The sequence below is a fragment of the Oratosquilla oratoria genome, chromosome 12 (assembly GCF_046742065.1).
Source record: "Oratosquilla oratoria isolate Oo_2021 chromosome 12, ASM4674206v1, whole genome shotgun sequence".
Taxonomy (NCBI): Eukaryota; Metazoa; Arthropoda; class Malacostraca; order Stomatopoda; family Squillidae; genus Oratosquilla; species Oratosquilla oratoria.
Genome location: NC_134788.1, coordinates 18,996,998 through 19,015,559, shown reverse-complemented (window position 1 = coordinate 19,015,559; position 18,562 = coordinate 18,996,998). Strand labels below are relative to the sequence as shown.

The window sequence follows — 18,562 nt, the reverse complement described above, 5'->3', positions numbered from 1 at the left end:
GAAGGAAGTGAAAGTAGTCTGGGACTTCCATATACCTGCTTGAAGGACCTGGTTGACCGACAGGTTCTCTCGGAAGGCTAGGGAGGTCCCTATTGCCCTGAGGTCATGAGCTTTTGCTCTAGGGCAATCCATGGGGCTCATGGTGTAGGCCCTGCGGATGACTTCCTTGATCCAGTAAGAAATGGAAGTCTTAGTGACGGGGCTTGGGCTTACCCCTGGTAGAGACGAACAATCTTGGCAAGTCTGGTCTAAGATGCTTAGTCCTCCTGAGGTAGGTACGGATAGCACGTACCGGGCATAGTACCATTTCTGCATGCTCGCACCCTACAAAGTCGTCTAAGAAAGGAATACTTAGGGACCAGAATCTAGGGTCGGCTTTGGCCGGATCCTGGTTTTTGGCAATGAATTGGGGCAGAAAGGTGAAGGAGACTTCTTGCCATCCCTTCGAGTGGGCGACTCGATAAGAGATGGCATGCAACTCCCCGACCCTCTTGGAAGACACAAGGGCCAAGAGAAAAACTGTCTTCAAGGTGAGGTCCTTCAAATGAGCATCTCGGAGGGGCTCGTAAGGGGGACCCCGCAGAGAGTTCAGGACTAATGCCACATCCCACGGAGGAGAAGTGATCTCCCTGGGGGGGCATGATGTTCTGAAATGTCTGAAGAGCATGGAAATCTCTGGTGACAGGGGATCCATGTCCTTCAGAGAAAACACCTGATTAAGAGCTGCCCTATAGCCCTGCACTGCCGAGAGGGAGATGTTCTTGGACTTTCGGAGGAAATGGAAGGAGGCAATCTGAGGAATGGTGGCTTGATCTGGGATTATTGCCCGGGAGTGGCACCATTCTGCAAAGGCATTCCATTTCCCTTGATAAAGGGTAGCCGAGGAAGAGCGAATAGGGGAGGACATGTCTTCCGCCACTTCTTTGGGGAAACCCTTCTCTAGGAGGATCCGGACCATAGTCTGAACGCGTGAAGCGCCAGAGCTGACGGGTTCTTGTGCCAGGCCCCGTTGACTGGTTGATGTAGAAGGTCGGGTCTTCCCTGAAGGGCCAGGGGCTCCTCCACCGCTAGCTCGAGGGCGTCTGGAAACCATGGGGCTTCCGGCCACCAGGGAGCGATCAAAGTCATCCGAAGGTTGGATGCATTTCTTACTCTCTGGAGCACCTTCTGGAGCAAGGGGAACGGTGGGAAAGCGTAGGTGTCGAGGTTGTCCCAACTTTGCAGAAGAGCATCCTCTCCTGCTGCCAGCGGATCCGGGAGAGGGCTGAAATATACTGGGAGCTGGTGGTCCCATCTGGTGGCGAAAAGGTCTACCAGAGGGGAGCCCCATTTGTTGATGAGGAAGGTCGCCACTTCCGGATGGAGGGACCACTCCGTGCTGATTACCTGATTACTTCTGCTGAGGTGGTCCGCCCAGACATTCTTCTTCCCTGGGATGTAGCGAGCTCTGAGTGCCACTTGGAGATTCTCGGCTAAATGGAGGATGTCCATAGTGAGATGGCATAGGTCCTGGGAGACTGTGCCACCCTGCTTGTTCAGGTAGGCTACTACCGAGGAATTGTCTGACATGATGCCCACAACTTTCCCCGAGATCTGATCGGAGAAGTGACGGAGAGCCAGCAGTACCGCTTTCAACTCTAGCCAGTTGATATGGGCCGTCCGCTCGACTGTGGACCAGGAACCGCTGACGTGATCGTCGTTGAGGTGGGCCCCCCAGCCCTCCTTGGAGGCGTCGGAGAAGAGGAGGACTTCGGGGGGAGATGGGCCGAGGGGCATCCCCCCGAGCAGGTTGCACGGGTCCTTCCACCAGAAAAGAGAATCCTTGACTTCTCTGGTAAGGGTGATGTGTTGGCGGGTTTCTCCCCTTAGCGGGGACCACTGGGACTTGAGGAGTCACTGTAGAGGTCGCATTCTTAATCTGTTCCTGGGAATTAACCTCTCGACGGAGGCCATATGGCCCAGGAGGACTTGGCACTGTTTCGCCGTCAGGAACCCGGTCGATAGTGTTTGTACGACGAGAGAAGTGAGATTCCGGATTCTCTTCTCTGCTGGGAAGGCTTTCATGAGGGAGGAGTCCAGAACCATACCCAGGTACGTGACTCTCTGTCGTGGGATGAAATCCGACTTCGTCTGGTTGACTCTGGAGCCCAATTTGTGGATGAAGGCTAGGACCTTTCCCAGGTGGTCGTGGCATAGCTGGGCGGACTGTGCCAGGATCAGCCAATCGTCCAGGTAACGGAGGAGGCGAATTCCTCTGGAGTGGGACCACGCTGAGACGAGTTTGAACACTCTGGTGAAGACTTGGGGTGCTGTGGAGAGGCCGAAGCATAGGCAGGTGAACTGGAAGGTGGTGCCCTTGTGGACGAAGCGGAGGAATTTTCTGGATGAGGGATGCACAGGTATTTGGAAATAGGCATCCTGGAGGTCCAGCGACACCATGAAGTCTCCTTCCCTGATAGACGCCCTTACGGCCTCTGGGGTGTCCATTCGGAACTTCGTCAGGGAAAGGAACTTGTTGAGAGGAGACAGATCGATGACTGGTCTCCACCCCCCTGTTGCCTTTGCTACGAGGAATAGCCTCGAGTAGAACCCCGGGTCCGGAGTCAAGACTTCCTCTAGAGCTCCTTTCTGAATCAGAGCGGAGATTTCCTCCGCTAGGGCCCGCCCGCGATCCGAGTCCGGATGGCAGTTGCTGACTTGGATGGGATAGGGGGAGAGGCTGGGGATGGTGTGAAAAGGAAGGCGATAGCCTGCCTTGATGACCTGGATGGTCCAGTCCTCCGCCCCGGCCGCCTCCCATGCCCTCCAGCAGAGAGAGAGGCAACCTCCTATCCTGTGCGGGAGGGCAGGCGAGTTCCTAGAATTTCCTGCGGTGGGGTCCGGAGCCTCTCTGATGTTTGCGGCCCTGTTCTCTATTGGGAAAGGGGAGGGGCTTTCCTGTCTGTGCTTTCGACTTCGAATAGGGGGGTGGCCTGTCTTCCCTCTTAGGGAGATGAAAAGGCTGCCTCTGCGTCTGAGAGGACCGAGGGGTCAATGGTGGGGTGGTCCTTGGCCTCGAGCTAGGGACGGCTGTTCTCTCGATGGCTCTGTTGTGCATCAACTGGTATGCGTTATGGATTGCTGAGTCCACCATTTCCGGGGGAATCAGCGTGTGGGTAAGAAGGGGAGGGGCCCTCTTCAAAGGAGCATAAATCTCTCTGAGGAGGGGGTCACTGGGGTCCCCGAGGATGGTGTCTCTCCTGCGGGACTCGATGTTGGCCCAGGACGTTGAGAGACAGGAAGCCTGATGCTTCAGGGCTCTGCTCGCGCTTTCCAATAGAGCCTGGAGGTCGCATTCTTCCTGGGGTTGTAGTTCGGGTAAGAACTCCCTTACCGAGGCAAGGAGGCGTTCTAGCCAGGAGTTCACCGCCAGGGACAGAGCCAGTGATTGAATGTGGTCGCTGACTTCCCTGCCGGAGAGGAGGACGTTTTTTCTGCGTAGCGATTCCGCGTCCGCTTTAACCAGCTCTGGTAACCTGGCCGGGATCGAGGCTGCACCGAGGGTTGTCCCCGATGGGGCGTAGAAGCGCTTCTGGTGTTCCACTGGAACCGGAAGCCAACGCGCCTTCTCAGTTGTCCGTTTTGCGAGAGCGTCGGAGGCTTGGGTCATGGCTCTCGCTGTCTGCGTACTCCATGGAAGGTGGATTGGAGGAGGCTGCGCTCTCTGAGAGTTGCCCGTCATGAAGATCTCGGACTCGAATGTGGCTTCCTCTTCTTTCGGGGGGCCCAGTCGATTGGCCCTTCGAACTCTCGCGAGGATGTCTGAGAAGGAAGGTTTGACCACCATCGGGGATTCCAACTGGGAATCGGAAGGGGAAAGGGAGCGTGTCCCCCACCCCCACCCCCTACGGCGCTGTGGATATCGTCGTCGTCGTAGGAGGGATCTGCATGGGCAGGGAGGAACCTCGCGCTTCCCGCGTTGTCGCTGATGGGTTCAGGGGGGTTCTGATCACGCGGAAGATGGTCGAGGGGGACCCTTAGGGGTGGTGAGTCCTGACGAGCTTCCGGGTGGTGCATGAACTGAGCTTGAGAAGCGCGGAAAAATTCCCGTTGTTCCTCCATCTGTTCCTTGAGTGTCGTAACGAGTGAACACAGAGTGGGGGAGGAGGTCCTGGGAATGCCCGCTTGGCGAGTCCCGCCTGGGTGCGGATGTTCCGGGAGACTCCAAGGGGAGACTGCCACCTCTGGACGAGGAGTTATCCGCGACTAACGCGCGCGTGGGTACACCTCAGGCCTCCTGCCCACCGGGCATAGAAAGGGTTCCGTTGATGACCCGGCTCGTCTTACGCTGGATTGAAGGTGGACTGCGAGACTCCCGATTAGAAAAAGAGGCCAGAGCGCTCTTTGGCTCCGAAGTCGGGTCCTTTGTCCGTGTGGGGTTTAAGCTGCCGGAAAACGCAGCGGGAGGGACGGCCGCTGACGTATCCGGGAAAAATCTCGTACCCGGGGAATAGTTCGCGGGGGCCAGAGGCGCATGCCCGTCGAAGCTAACCACCTTGGGTGACGGAATAGGAGCCAACTTAGCCTGAGGCTGACTCGAGGCCGATGTTGTACAACCTTTCCGTCTACCACGCTTTGGAGGAGGGAGAGAACTGCCCGTGTCCTCCGCAGGCGTAGTATGCCTTCCCTTTGTTTCGGGTGAGGGGGGAAGCCATCTTCCCTGCTTGCGTCTTTTGTTCTTTGCATGCACTTTCCTGTGAGCATGGAAATACGCGGACCACTGCTTATCATCCCATTGAGCGCACGTGGCACAAGGGGATGAAGGGGAACACTCCATCTTTCTACAGCGAACACACCAAGCATGAGGGTCCGCGTCGGCTGGCGGGAGAGAAGCCCGGCAGAGAAATTCTCCGTTGGCGAAGGCACACACCCTATTTCGAACAACAACACTATGACCAGACTCCATACTTACAGAGAAGCGTAGAATACTCGGTGGAGGCTAAGGAAATGAAGGGATAGGAAGAGGGCGCTCAAGAAATTCCAGGCGAGCGGATGGCTTCGATACAGAACGCTCAAAACAAAGGAAGCCGCTGGGAGGTTGCGATGGCCGAAGCAGGTTGCCCTATTTTCGTCACAATCTACAGAGGCCGGGAATGGCGCCGATCGTGCCCGTGGAGTACGAAAATCAAAGCATTGCACTAGAATATAGAGGGGAATACCATTCCCCAAACAAACTTAAGAAACTTTAACCGTAGCGTGAGAGATGTTGACTCTTTCGTTACTACGAAGACAATGGTGCTTTAGCGGCCTATGCTTGTGGGGGAAGGGGGGGTCCCCCCTTGCCCCAGGAGGGCCCCTTACCGAGGATAATGGTTGCCCAGACCCACGGAGTGAGGCGTTTTTCAAACAACACACAGTGTTAGTGGTAGAAACTCTGGCTTACGCGAAGTAATCCTTGGGTAAGGTGTACCGAAGAGTTTGTATTCTTCGGAACAAATATTGCTAAAAAGGGACAGGCTTATAAGAAATATAAGTGCTCGGGTGCATCTAATGACTATGAAAGTTATGTATCAATACAGAGAGATTTAGAAAAGACAATAAAAAAAGAAAACGAAAATATGAAATGAATATCGCTGATAAATCCAAAGAGAATCCCAAAGAATTCTACAGTTACATTAGAGATAAAAAAAAAAAAGGTTAGGAATCACATTGGTCCACTATTATATGACGACGGTCAACTTGAATATTCAAATGAAGGAAAATGTAACATTTTAAACAATTATTTTAGCTCGGTATTCGTAAACGAAACACCTCAAAGTGAGCTCCAAACTGAAACCTGTGAAAAGTCTAGGGTAAACTTACTACGGTAAATATAACAAAAGAAAAAATTAAAAGGTGTATAGACAAACTCAAAGTTAATAAGACACCAGGGCCTGGCGGTTGGCATCCAAGAATCATAAAGGAAACAAAAAATGAGATTGTTGTTCCATTACAAATTATTTTCAAGAAATCCATCATATCCGGAGATGTCCCAAGAGAATGGAAACTAGCTAACGTTACTCCCATATTCAAAAAAGGTGACAAAAAGAAACCTAATAACTATAGGCCTATAAATCTGACTTCAATCGTAGGAAAAATAATGGAAACTATCATTAGAGATGCTATCGAACATCATTTAGAAAGTAACCGTTTGATAAATGATAGCCAGCATGGTTTCAGACGGAAACGTTCTTGCGTGACTAACTTACTCGAATACTACAATACAGTTATCTCGAATTATGACAAAAGAAACAATATAGATTTGGTATATCTAGACTTTGCAAAAGCTTTTGATACCGTCCCACACGAAAAACTACTTACTAAATTAGCTTTACACGGAATAAGTGGTAGCCTATCAAGTTGGACTAGTAATTGGTTGAATGGTCGAAAACAGAGTTGTTTTAAATGGAAAAACTTCTTGATGGAAAAATGTTACAAGTGGAGTTCCTCAGGGCCACTTCTATTCATAGTATGTATAAATGATATAGACCATGGACTAAAATCTACTGTTTCCAAATTTGCTGATAATACAAAACTGTGCGGAATGGCAAATGATCACTTAAACCAATTAGATATTCAAGAAGATTTAGATAAATTACAGCAATGGTCTGAAAAGTGGCTAATGAAATTTAACACGAGTAAATGCAAGGTAATGCACATAGGTAAAAACAACAGTAAGTACGATTACAAGTTATTTGGAAATTCGTTAACAAAAGTGGATAGTGAAAAAGATCTCGGCGTAATTATCAGTAACGATCTCAAATCATCCAAGCATTGTATTTCAGCCTCTGAGAAAGCAAATAAGATTCTAGGACTGATTGCGCGATCTTTTGACTTCAAAAGTCCATCACTCATTAACAAGCTATATAAATCGTTAGTTCGTCCACATTTGGAATATTCTGTTTCTGTATGGTCACTGAATCTCATTAAAGACATTGACAGATTGGAAAAAGTACAACGGCGAGCCACAAAACTGATTCCAAATATAAAAAATAAATCATACGACAGTCGACTAAAATATATGAATCTGTTTTCCCTAAAAAAAAAAATAAAAAAAAAATAAAAAAAAAGTAGATCTCAGAGGTGACTTGATACAGGTCTTTAAAATTCTAAAGGGAATTGGCAACATCAAAAGTGACAAAATGTTCACACTGAATGAGAATCAGACAAGAAACAATGGTCTCAATCTGTTCGGAAATAGATTCAATTTGGAAGTGGGTAGAAACAACTTCACCAACCGTATAGTTAATGAATGGAATAAACTTCCTGCAGAGGCAGTGCAATGTAGTTCAGTTCGAAGCTCTAAAAATCATTTAGATAAACACCTAAGCAAAATGTTGTAATGATTATCATTTATTTTATATTTGTTTTTGTTTTGTTATCATTTGTCAGTTTGATTCTCATTTATTATTAGCTATATGTCAATTTACTATTATTTACTATTTACCTGTTTGTTGTTTGACTGTGCCTATGCGTTTGTTTATGTATTTTATTTGATACCTACATTATTATAGTTTTTATTTATTTATTATTAGGATTTTTTCGCCTCCGACCTAGATATGGACCAAAAGGTCTCCTGTCGGCATGCTCCACCTTTGTAATCCTTTAGTTCAGTTTCAATGAGTATATGGTCACTCTTTCTAATTGGTGTCTTGTAATGGGTTATATCCACAATTTCAGGTTCCGTTGTAAATATTAAATCTAGTTTCGACGGCTCCTCGTTATTTCTGTATCTGGTGTTTTCACTGACCCACTGCGTCATTGTGTATTCCATGGTCATATCTAGTAGTACATTACCCCATAGGTCGTCTCCTCCTCGCACTCTCATGTTTTCCCAACTAATTTCTTTGCAATTGAAGTCCCCAATAATTACTAGATTACCCCCGCCCATTAGTATCTCGTTCAATGATTACCTTGTATCTTCTAACATTTTCGTATGCTCATTTTCTTTCCAAGCGTTCGTTTTTGGGGGCACATAAGTTACCACAAACCTTCTACTTTTCCTGTTCTTATCTTCGACTTTTATCATGATCAGCTCTACATTACCTTTGCCCTCCGCTATTTTCGTCACATTCAAGTTTTTCTTGGCCAAGAACATTGCACCTCCCTGTTTCTTGTCTCTGTTTTTAATCCAGTAATTATATGGTCCATTTCCAACATCGATGGATGGTATTTGGCCCCTTAGTTTAGTCTCCACAATTCCCATTATGTCTGGCTTTTCTTCTAGCAGGTAGTCATTAAGTTCATTTAGTCTTGAAATTAATCCGTCAATGTTGGTATAGGCCACTTTCAATTTTCTTTTTATTTATTCATTTATTTTTCTGTCTTTGGTTCGCCCATTCTGATGTACCATTTCTTCAGTCTCATGTCGATTACTCTCCAATGGAATTCCTTGCTTTCTGTCTCCGTTCTCTTCTCGTTTTTTTTTTCTACTTCCTCTCTCAGTGTCTTCTTCTAATTCCTCAGTACTCATTTCTCTTTTTATCCGTATCTTATTGTATTTTTCACTCCTTGACAAGTTACCTACTTTTTCAAATATGTCTACTGCCATTTGTGATCTTAGTTTTATCTTTAGGGGTCGATTTCTATCCTAAGAATAGCGACCAAATTCTATGTTTCTTCAAAGTCTATAGCTGAATCTTGGACTCCCTCATGAAATTCTTTTAAGATTTCTATTGTTGTCTCTTTTCTTCTTTTTCTTTCATGTATCTCTTCAAACCATGTATTTCTTTTAGCCCATATACCACAATACATTTCTTATCTACTGTGTCTCTGACCCAATTTGCATTTTCGTTGATTACTTGGATAACTGTGTCTTTTGTATTTTCCTCCATTTGTTGTTGGACTATTTCTTTGAAAACAATTTCCTTATTTTCAATGCTTTCCTTCCATTTCTTAATCTTTTGGATACTTTCCTCACCTAAGTTCTCTTCGATTTTTTCAGTTATTTCTTGTTTTTTGTTATTTACCTCTGTTTCTAAGTTTTCGCTATTTGTAGTATCATTAATTCTCTTCTTTTCATTATCATTTTTGAGCTCTCTAATATGTTTTTTTTTCTTTAATGTCTTTTCTCAGGTCCAAGTTAGTTCACTTCAGGTCAGAGATGTCAACGTTTGCTTGCGCTAGGCAGTCCATTAAACCAACGATTTCGTTTTTTAATTCCATAATTTCATTCTCCCACCGTATCCAATTCTTGCTCATTCCCTCTCTATCTCCAAGATAGATACGGCTTAAACTCCTACTTTCATACTTATTGAATCCAGAAAAAAGCATCTTCGTGATATCGCCTCGTACCGAGCGGCGTGGCTGGTTGTTTGTTTACATCGGGGTTCGTCATGTCGTTACCAGATGACTCTGCTTCGCAGTTTCCTTGCGAGTCCGACTTTTCATTATTTTTCTTCATTTTTGCGAATTATGTCTTAATACAATTAAGACATAATTCGCCAAAAGATATGAAGAAGTGATTGTGCCGACAGCACTGTATAGGGCAGAAACATGAAACATAAAAAAGGAAGAGAGAAGGAGTTTGAATGTGTTTGAGATGAAATGCCTGAGAAGTATGATAGGGGTTACTTGGCTAGATAGAGTGAGAAATGAAGTCAGGAGGAGAACAGGGGTGGAAAGGGAGTTGGGAGATAGGGTTAATGGAAGAGTACTAGGATGGTCTGGACACATGGAAAGAATGAGTGAAGAAAGATTACTAGTAGAGTCGTGGAAGGCAGAGGTGAAAGGAGTGAATGTGAGGGGGCGTCCTAGGATGAGATTGATGCATGGGGTAAAACGGGCATTACGAAAGAGAGGAATGTCTGTTGAGGAAGGACGGGAGAGGACAGAAGATAGGGGTGAATGGAGAAGGGTTGTGTATGGATGATGCCGTAATGCATGAAGGGGAGTGGGTAGGGGATGGGGGTGAGGGAGTATGTACGAGAAATAAATTGATGCAGCCCAAGGGGATTTCTCACCGTCTTTTGTGTATGAGGGGACAGAGAGAGGGGGTCGCCGAATTAATAAAGCGTCCTTGCTGTGGACATGCTGTATATTGCGACACTGCTTCTGACCCAGGGCAATGGGAGAGATAAAGGGATGACCCGTCATCCAGGAGATGCCAAAATGTGAGGGAGGGAAGAGGGTGGAAGAAAGTGGAGTATGTAGGGGATGGAATGGGTGGGAGTGGTATCTATGCCTTTTTCTCTTTGGCTACCTCCCATGTAGGGGGGAAAAAGCCTTTGGTATATGTATGTATATATACGATAAACGTGACTTCTCCAATCTGGGTAATCCCATCCATTCCCAGCACCGCGTCAATTCCCTCTAGAATCGTTAGTTGTATCGAGATACTCTCTACTATCATTTCAATTTCCTGGTCACCTTCGCACTTTGTCTCCTTCCCGTCGATTGTCATCAGGGCCACATCTCCCTCTCTGAACTCTTGAACTACGTCGGTCCTCACGATCGTGATTGAACAGCCTGAATCTATCAGCGCCCTCGCGCTTCTTCCTCTCACCCAGATATCCACGATCGGCATACGGCTGAACCGTGTCCTTACATTTCCTCGGCGGCCCTTTGCGTAGTGGCCGCCGGTTTTCCGTTTCCCTGATTGCAGTGTCGAGCCATATGTCCTGGCTGATTGCATGCGTAGCAGACGAGGCTCTACCTCTGTACAGTCCCTCGCGAGGTGACCTAGTCACCGACACTCGTAACAACGGGCCCGAGACGGCCCCCGCCATCCGCTGTAGTCACCCCCTGGGCTCACCCGTTTTCCCTTCTTTCGTTGCTGCCTCCTCCAAAGACCCGCTGCCCGTTGTCCCGGCCCGCGTTCCTTCTCCCGCCGCGGTGTGCGTCCTTTTCCGCGGTCCTTCTCTAGCCACGGCTCCAACCGGCCCTCCATCCTTAGCCCTAGTCAGGAGCCTGGCGCGGGCTATCAGTTCGCCCATGTTCGCCTTTGCCGCATTATTCATTTCCTGCAGTCCAGCCCATATGCGATCCGGAAACCCATTCACGAAAACCATTCTCACTACCGTCTCCAGGCTGTTGCCTTCGAGATTAACCAGGCCCGCCAATCTTCTGATGTCATTGGCTAACACGTCGACCTGTTCACCTGTCCACCGCATTCGCTGTAGCTTACAGAACGCGTCAAAAGGGCTCTCACCAAAAACCTCCCGTAACCTTTCCTTCACCTTTTTCACATCCTTTCGATTTTCGGTCGTCATCTCCATGTAAACGGATAAGGCCACGCTCTCTAAGTTTAGCGCGATGTAACTTGCCACGTCCTTTACTCCCGTTACCTCGGCGACCAACTCCGCTTTCGTAAGCCACACGGCGATGTCTCCATTGCCGTCAAACGGCCATAGGGGGGTGATACTGTCCATCTTGAACGGCTCGTTGGAATTCTTGGGTACGGTAATTCCGGCGGCGCCTAGATAGCTTGTGGTACTTACTTGCTTGGGTGTCGATGATGCCGCTCCTTCGGTTACTTCTAGGTCGGTCCTTACTCCTCCGTGGAACACTCACGCCGTTACGGTCCCTAAGCTAATTTCCCGATCTCCTAACTACTAATACTAGCCCCTCCGTTCCTTGGTGGGTCTCCCTCCCTTACACTCACGTTCACACCTCCATACACGCGCGGTCCTTCCTTGGCACTGTCGACCCACGCCGATGCGCGGACATTCACCCCTCTGGGGGGTACCAACGCTCGCACCCTTTGCCCCACCCCCTTTCGCAGGGGTGCCAACCGCCCGTCCTTGTCCGCGCCACATACACTCACATTCACACCACACAAGCTGAGGGAGAGGGGGGTGGCGGGGATCTGGGCACAAACACTCCAAAGACAGCGGCCAGAAATGAGAAAACTTACTGGTTTCGGGCTAATAGTCTTTTGAAAAAAATATATTTTAGTTCGTTTCAAGTGAGGCTCCATCCCAGCATCCATCCTCAGACCAGTCAGCGTGTCATCTGGCCACCCAAAGAGGACTCCGTGACCACTGAGGCCACAAAGTGTGTCAGGGATGTTGCAACATTGTACTGAGATTGTCTGGTGCATCATATGTAGGTCACTGGCTGAGGATTAGTGAGATTTAGTTAGGGACCAAACATTTGAATTATTTGAAGGGAGGGGGAGCTGTGGTTTTCACATGTGATATTTTTTTCTGTCATGCATTGTTTTGTGATATGTCTCATATCATAAATTAATAGTCCTTCTCGAAGGATTTTCCTCCACATACATTGATCTAGTAGTACCTAGTAAAGGGACCTGTAGTTTATGGGAGGAGTAACATTATATTGGTGGGATAGCTACCAGAAACTGTGGAAGTAAAAAAAATATATAAAAATCCCCACACACACCTAGAGGCTGCCCTGTAGAAGCTGTGATACTTATTCAGTATAAAAATCAAGACATCTCAGCCTGAGTGGCTTGTGTTGGGTGATGCACTCAACCGACCACGCAAGTACATATCTTCTATGGGAAGAAAATTAGCCGTTTATTTTCACCTTTGCTAGTTCTTGACAAAGTTGAAACGGACCCCACTGCAGAATTCCTCCGTCGCTCTCTCTCTAGTGAATGGCTAAAATTCTGTGGGTTTTGGAGAGGGAAAATGAACCTAAAATCCTGTTTTTTTTTTTTTCATATTCTGCCCTGATAGTTCTCAAATTACCCTAAAACAGGGTAATTACCCTCGCACCTGGCAGTACAACTCCGCTAACCGGATGGAACAATTCCCAAAGACTAACCAAACAATTTATTTAATCATTAAAGGCAGATTCACCAGCATTGGAGAAAAAAAAAAAGAAAAATGCAAATTGCTTTGGAAACAACTTATGCAAGGTTAACTTCAAGCATTAACAAATTAACATTTTAAATCGACTGTTTAAATTTTCGAATAACTTGGATCTAAGCAAATAAATTCTCTGTAGAGGGAAGAGAACTAATAACTAGTAGTTCGGAAATAATTTTAATGAATATAAATCTAAAGCAATTATTATAACTTAGAGGTGACAGGGATATTATATTTCATATTCGCACTTGGCCAACCTTAGCAACTCAGTGCTCAAAGTACAATAGGTAAGATGAATTTATTTGTAAATATGCATTTCAAAAGTTGCCCAAAGTTTGTAAATTGTTACTATTTTCTGCATGCTTTGCTCATGCATCGATACATCTCTATACACATCGGTAAAATTCTGTTTCGTCGCCCGTTTCAATCTTGGTCACGTCACACAGTGCGTCTTTTGAGTCAGTCAGGGTGGTCTGGCGCGAGAGTGAAAAGCGCGCACTTTTCACCCGTCCTGTGCTCAAACGGTGACTCATTGCCGTGGGTAAATGACGCACGCTACTTGGTTCATCAAAGCTATGAAACGGAGATGCCGTCCAACGCCAATGCTCTTTGGGCTCCTGTGCTGGCTTTTGCCACTAAAATGAAGAAGGGCAGGAAGAAAAGACGAATGTGGGCAAAGCAGTGGCTTCTCCGTAAGCAGACATTGGGCAGCTATCAACAAATATTTCACGAATTAGCTGTAGAAGATAATATGAACTTTCAAAACTACACGAGACTACCCGTGACTGTGTTCCATACATTACTGAACAAAGTAAGACCGCTGACTGAACGACAGGACACAAAAAATCGGCAAAACATCTCAGCACGAGCCAGACTGAAAGCAACACTACTTTTCATTGCAACAGGTTGCTCATTCACAAGGCGTACCCGACTCGCACATCAAGAGCAAGCACAAGCAGCATAGTTCCAGAGACCTGTCAGACCATTTATGATATACTCAAGGATAATGACATGAAGGTAAATAATCAAGGCTTTAATGCGTAGTGTTCTTAAGTTTATTGACGTCATAAAATTAGTTCCGTAAAAACAATCTCCATAACGATTATTTAAAGTTGTGTGCATGAAAATAAGGGAAGTAAAATAAAAAATATACTGTGCCTATCAACTGAGTCACTGGTTTGCGATGTGGTAGTCTTCTGTAAGTTTGTTTAAGGCACCCACGAATAAGTCATCGCTAATACCGTTACTTGAAGCTTGTCCATGTTTTTATTTTTTCAGTTAGCTGCCAACCACCACACCAAAAGCCACAAATGAGTCTTGTTCCTTCTTAGTGCAATTTGTATTAAATCGTCTGTTTTATCCACTTTCTCCTTCCGCTTCCCTGGACCACAAACGACATGTCGAAAAGTAGAAGCCTTTGATGCAGATGGTGTTGGAGACGGGGAAGAAACTGGTGGCAGCGAGGGGGCAGAGAATGGGTAGGAGGCAGGGTCCCAGAGGGAGTCAGGAGAGGTGTAGTAGGGGCTCCATGTGTGTTGCCGTTGCTGCACGATTCTGTTTTGACTGCTGGAGCTGGAGAGGCCGCATATGTGTGGTCCAAACACTAAAAAGAAAAGAAAATTATGTTACGTACCTGATTTCTCTTGTTATGGATGTACGGCCGGACAAGCCAGGGAAATGAAACTAAGGCACACAAGATGTAATGTATACATGAATTAAATGTTTACAGGGCTAGAAGGTCTGGCCGGGTGAGAGCCTACGGGTGTCGTGGGCTGGGAGCGAAGGGCCACTTGAAGCCTGGAGATGTTGTGCCCGAGGCGATTTGCTGGAGAACTGTTTGTTTCGGTAAGACGCCGTCCTTTTAAAGGATGCTGGCGGCTCAGCGAAGTCCCTGGAGAGCTTTCCCGAGTTTCTGATTGGCTGCTGGCTGAGGCTGGCCGAGACATCTTGCTAACTTCGGCGATTATATAGGCCTAGCTCGAGTTGTATGACGCCCGGTCTGGCTTTGACCAACGCCGCGTCACCACACTCTCTCCCTCTATTCTTTTTAGACGCCACGCAAAGCCAGGGAGTGGATACAGGTTGCTAAACAATTTGCAGCAAAGTAGAATGTCCCTCACTGCGTGGGTGCCCTTGATGGCAAACATAATCATTCGCCGTCTGACTGACTGTGGTTCTTATTATTGCAACTATAAAGGAATACACAATAGGCAGTGGTTGACACAATTATGAATTGATCTATGTTGATATAGGAACAAACGACAGAGTTTCAGATGGAGGTAATTGGTGGAAACTGTACATTGTGGTATTCTCAAGAATAACGCTGTTGGCCCACCACCTGTCACACAACTGGCAGACAGTAACAGAACACTACCCTGTGAGTTGGTCGGGGATGATGCATTCCCACTGCAAACCTATTTAATGAAGCTATTCCCTTTTCGTGAGCAGACAAATGAGCATATTTAGCTACACATTGTCACGAGCACGTCGAACTGCAGAAAATGCGTTCGGCATAATGGCAAACAGATTTAGAGTTTTCCAGTCACCCATACACCTTTCACCCAGTAAGACTAAAGTAATTGTTCTGGCATGTACTCCTATACATAACTTACTTCGTAGGCAATTTGCGAATGACTACAATTTCCCTTGTTCACTGGACACTGAGAATGACGAAAATGGCACCTTATCACTGAAACTTGGCACCAAGGACAACCAATGCTGAAACAACAATGAAACGTAGATGTTTAGAATCGGCGTTTATATCCCTCATAGAAAATATAAATCAGAATAGTGGATCTTTTACAATAAACAAACCATTGGCAATTTTAATTACAAGTAACAAGCAATTTGCGCAAATTGTGTGTACACCATTTTAATGTTTGTTTCTCCCCGCAAGGCTCGGGCTATATAAGGAGTAAAATGTTTTTCATCGATGTTATTTCTGAAGAAGCCCTGCTGGGCGAATCGTAAAATATATTGGACTCCCATACTCTGCGTTTGGCCTCTTCCCTACAGAGCTGTTGCAGTCATTGCTGCTTTTACTCAAGGACAACCAATGCTTGCCTTGGAAAAGACACTCAGAAGGGCAGCGAAAGAAGCAAAGCTGGTTAGGGAGGAATTCAAACAATATTCAGGAAGGATCAGTTCCGCGGCAGAATGCAACGGCTGGCATAAATGAGCATATGTAGACTGGTTTGTGTGATTTTTATTTTACAGTTGTTGATGCAGAAGTAGTAGAGTCCTTTATCTTTTATCTTAGTTATTTTCGTGAGATGTACCAATATCTGCACTGTAATTTTTCTCCCAACTCTAATTGCTGTAACTTATTCCATTTCTTTTACTCGATCCTGTTTACTGTGTAGTGAAAATCGACTGAAATGAAACCTAGAATAAAACTTGCCGTATAGTTTGCCCTATCATTGTTTATCTAACGGGGGTCACCCCGGTGAATTTTTCATGAATATTTTTGAAATTTCCTTTTTCAGTTTTATTCGCTCACCCTGTCTGTCATTGCATGCTACCCGAGACTATCACTTGCTGATTTTTTTTCTTCTAAAAACTAAATTCTTTCCCTCCCCCAGACGCCATTTGTAAATGACCTGGGCGTCATAGCGTGACGCGTGCGCTAGAAAATGATTTATCATTCAATGCTTCTAACTACGTAGAACTATCATTAAAATATTTTTTCTTTATATAAATTTCGACAAACGGCATCTCTTCCTCGCAGAGTGTGGTCTTCCTAGCTAGGCCTCTTCAGTACCTACGTAGACATCAGAGAGGGTGTTACGCAGAGCGTTCCTGCAATATTTCTCTTATATTCGTCTTACAAGATGACCTGCAAACGCAAGCTTGCAATAGTGAAGATGTCCAACCTCAAGAAGGGTAAAGGGAGAAAGAAAAGGCATAAAGACTCTTCAAACCAAGAAAAAAACTAGCAGAGATGAAAGGGAAAGTATGTTATCGCTGCCTAGCTTATCACCTATGAGTGATTAATACTTTCTTTACAAAGAGGGATCAAGTGCCTCATCATTCTCCATTAAGTCAATGTATACACAATCATATGTAAAGATTTTATGTCAATGAGATGAATACATAAGTCAACAATGTATACGCAATCATATGTGAAAATTTCATGTCAATGAGATGAGTACACATGGCAGGGCAAGGAACAAAAATAGAAGCCGATATCTCGAAATATTGTTTTTTGGACTTCAAATATTCTCGCAAAATTGGTAAAAACGTTGATCAACTTATGTTAGGTATCATTTTATACTTCAACGAATATATGATTCGAAAGAAAATGAAGACAAAATAAAAAATTGAAAAACTAATTTCTACAAAATTTAGCTATATGAACAAGGTTTCTATGATAAAGAATTCAAAGGAATTAAGTGAAAATTATTATTATTATTATCATTTTTGTAGACGCTACCATTAAACCAAATTTGATGAAATTTACAGAATAGAATTCCTTTACACCAACAAACAACATATCAAAATTTCAAAACAATTGAATAAACCAGAATTGAGATATGAGCCCAAGGAGTTTTCGGGGGTGGTCCCCGTTAACTGACATAGTCGACGGCCACTAATTTAGAAAAAATTGCATGACGCAGGCAGCTACATTTGGCCTTTATGAAGTCTTTCTGACAGATCATTGGCACCCGGAATCACAAACCAAGAAAAGCAAGTTACAGAACATAAAGAAATACTATATAAAATGTGGATAGAAAAAGGAAACACAAGAAAACAAAATAAGTCAGTGAGATATAAAGAAAAACAAAAAGAATCCTCGAGGAGCTGTCGATATAAAGACTACAACTCCATACCTACATCTACATCATCTACCTCAAGTGAATTCAGCTTATACTGCAACAGTAAAAATCTAGAATAAATTAATATGAAAATTCTACGTCTGCGAGTGTAATAAAAGATAAGAAATAATTTAGGCCAATTCATTGTAAAGTTTAAGCGGAGACAGTATTCTATGAGCATAGCTCCAAAACAGTAAACATACAAATGGAATAATCTACCCAAGAGTAAATGGAGGTAAAACAGATTTTGCTTCTTAAAGTCTTAAAAATAAAATGAAATATGCTAAATACGCCTCTTCTTGGCAGATATTTACAATTTGTCGGAAAAAATCTCGAACTGGCAACTGTTCAATCAGTTGTCGTCATGGTCCAGTGATGCCACCTATATAGATTAAGCAAAAGATCTACATATTTTGTGGTTCATTTCAGGTTGTCAGACTTTACTAAATAATTATGCTTAATTGACAGATCTTTAAAAGCCCAAGTCTAGTGGAAGTTTGTATTATTTGATTAAGTTACCCCTTAAAAACACATCTTCTATGATCAGCCTGAAGTCGCCTACTGAACCTTCTCTGAGTTGCACTCTGTGTTGGTAAACAAGATCAAACTGTAGTAATAACCAAGCTGAACTTGATTTACAGTATCAATAACAGGTTTGTATTGACACTGATTTTACCATGAGCCTAATGTGCAATAAATGATCTTTACTGGGCCAAAGCATGTTACGAATATAATGCTTGTCATATCTTGGTTAATTTTTATGTTTAATGTGGGAAATTTTTTGTGGAACTATTCTTTAGAAAACACTATCGGCTATGGCTGATACATACTTTGAATATATTTGTTTTTGATTGATAAATGTGTATTGACTATCTTAAGATGTCAACTTAATATGTAGTTGGCTGGTAAAAGCCCAATGACTAGCTTGGTACATTGTCATGTGGTACCTTGGGGGAA

General features: G+C 44.9%; 2 protein-coding genes across 3 annotated transcripts in view; one reads left to right on the top strand and one right to left on the bottom strand.

The window, feature by feature from the left end:
* Positions 1–18,562, bottom strand: part of LOC143031052 (BTB/POZ domain-containing protein 6-like) — a 246,509-nt gene that overhangs the window by 137,635 nt on the left and 90,312 nt on the right. The window lies entirely within an intron of this gene.
* LOC143031051 (BTB/POZ domain-containing protein 6-like) overlaps positions 18,117–18,562 on the top strand; it is a 52,700-nt gene continuing 52,254 nt past the window's right edge. For both annotated transcript variants that reach the window (XM_076194427.1, XM_076194426.1), the window contains exon 1: positions 18,117–18,258. The gene's annotated coding sequence lies outside the window, so the exon portion shown is untranslated. The remainder of the gene's footprint in view (positions 18,259–18,562) is intronic.